The 2,409-nt window shown below is 41.8% G+C and overlaps 1 long non-coding RNA gene across 3 annotated transcripts in view; it reads left to right on the top strand.

Moving 5' to 3' along the window:
• LOC134082464 (uncharacterized) overlaps positions 1 to 2,147 on the top strand; it is a 115,139-nt gene extending 112,992 nt beyond the window's left edge. For all 3 annotated transcript variants that reach the window (XR_009939627.1, XR_009939629.1, XR_009939628.1), the window contains one exon: positions 1,067 to 2,147. This is a non-coding gene — a long non-coding RNA (uncharacterized LOC134082464). The remainder of the gene's footprint in view (positions 1 to 1,066) is intronic.
• The last annotated feature ends 262 nt before the right edge of the window (positions 2,148 to 2,409 follow it).

Genomic DNA, 2,409 nt, shown 5'->3' with positions numbered 1-2,409 from the left:
TTTCTCCATGACGGTGATGTCCAAAATTTTGTCTGACAAAAAGTCATCATGATCATGCGTAATTAATCATGATTCATGATGATGTGCCAACCGTACTTAATGCTTAAGATGAGGAGTAATTTATGTATTAATTCATTAATGACAATCAGTGAATTCATGTTAAGTCATAATGATTCATGATATATTAATGTATTAACTAATGCGTAATTCATGCATCAATTCATGCATTAGTTCATGAGAATTCATGTACCCTTATTGTAAAGTGTTACCAGCTAACTATTTAGATTCATACTGTGGCACGTGAAGCTACAGTATAGTGTGCACTACGAGCTAACTATTTAGATTCATACTGTGGCACGTGAAGCTACAGTATAGTGTGCACTACGAGCTAACTATTTAGATTCATACTGTGGCACGTGAAGCTACAGTATAGTGTGCACTACGAGGTAACTATTTACATTCGTACTGTGACACGTGAAGATATAGTGTGCACTACGAGCTAACTATTTAGATTCATACTGTGGCACGTGAAGCTATAGTGTGCACTACGAGCTAACTATTTAGATTCGTGCTGTGACACGTGAAACTATAGTGTGCACTACGAGCTAACTATTTAGATTAGGATGGAAACGTGACAGAATAAAAGTTGAAATGTTTTTTGACAAAATGAGAAGTGTTTAACAGTCAACAGTCTTCAAAACAGATCAAATATGTTATCCATATCCATATTCACATGAGTCTCCTTGTGAAGTGTTAAATGTACTGTAATTGTTCAGACTGTTCACAGTGTACCAAAGAAGGCTTCTCATTTAGTACCATTCAATTATATATTTGTTTTTTACTATAAGAATTTATTAATTCAAATAATGGGGAATCTTTATCTTTGTGCAAGGTTACTTTATTTCCTTTTAGTTCACTAACAAAGACATATTCTGTAAGATTCTCAATCTTAAGACTCACTTAAAAGCCACATTTCCTGCTAGACTTTCCTTGTTAACATATTGCCAAAAATACCCAAAGCTAACCAAATTTCCTTTTCCCTTTCTGCTCCCTTGTTTCCTCTCAGGATGTCTTCCTCTATGGCTCAGTCAGACGGCAGACGGGCATTCATCAGACCAACGGATGTGAAGACCAGAGGACAGAGAGAGAGGGAGGATGAGGAGAGAAAAGGACATGGAGACAAAAGGACAGGAGAGAGAGTGTGCCAACGAATAGTGAGGACATCGTTGGAGAATGAGAGGAACATGGACAGATGGACGGATAGAGGGAGGGACGGCTGGAGAAATGGAGAGATGGTGGGGATGGAGGGGATGTTGGTGTGAGAGGCGCTCCCGTCTCCAGATGAAGGCATCTACAAATTGTGGTGTGGGGGTCATTGTATGGGGCCCCCAAGCAAGCGCTCCAGAGGCCCCCAGTAAACAATGGGCCAATTGAGGGAGGAGGAGGGTGGAGGTGTGGAGATGTGGGGGTTGGGGGCCATGTCTTCATGCTCTATCAATATCCCCACCGCTGTGGGGTGTCAGACCATTGTGAACTTTGACCCTCATGTCTCCTTACCCAACCCTTGATGTCTTGTTTTCAGATATGACCCTTGACCTCCTTTGTGTCTCCTGTCCGGTATTAGGGGGGATAGTGGTGCATGTGTGTGTGGGTGTGTGTGGGAAGGGGCAGGTGTTCCTTATGGCAAAAACCCCTAACAACCTATAACAAAGAAGACAAGTAGGACTCACTGATGGACATAGAACAGAGCACATCTCTGTCTGGTGCAGCGCTATGTGAAGGAATACTGTCTCTTTATCACTCCCTTCAATAACCTCATGACTGCAAGCACAGAAGAACTACATGCATTATTCAATAAGCAAGACTAATGCACCTCTACGTATTTGAGAAATAATTCTGCTATAGTATTAGTGTTACTGAAAGATAAATCTTTTTTGTTGTTAAAGCATTAATGTGTGCTGTTTTTTTTTTGTGTGAGGCAGGTTGGATCAGACTATGGATTCTAAAAGGATTTTGAAGACATTTAATCTGTTAATCCTATAAAATAAAAGCCTTGAAAACACAATTAAACACAAAGCCAAACTTTTCAGACGGCAACACATCTGTGTCTCTTCCTCCACTATTCTCATCCCCAAATCATAAATCGATTCTCCCTCCCTGTGTCTGGTGCTTGTGTAGTTTTTTTTGGTCTTTGTAAATCAATGTTGGGCTCCAGGCTAATCTAATGTGCAGGCAGTGTTTGCTTTGATTGTGTTCCCAGCGCAGGCCAGCACACTCCCTCTCAGACCCAGACTAGACTCAAAGGCCTGCGTGGGATTCCTGCTCTCAACACCACCACCACCACCACCAGCAGCCAGCTCTCTCTCTCTCTCTCTCTCTCTCTCCCTCTCTCTCTCACACTCTCTCTCC

The sequence above is a fragment of the Sardina pilchardus genome, chromosome 6, assembly GCF_963854185.1.
Source record: "Sardina pilchardus chromosome 6, fSarPil1.1, whole genome shotgun sequence".
Classification (NCBI taxonomy): Eukaryota; Metazoa; Chordata; class Actinopteri; order Clupeiformes; family Clupeidae; genus Sardina; species Sardina pilchardus.
This window is presented reverse-complemented; position numbering and strand designations above follow the sequence as displayed.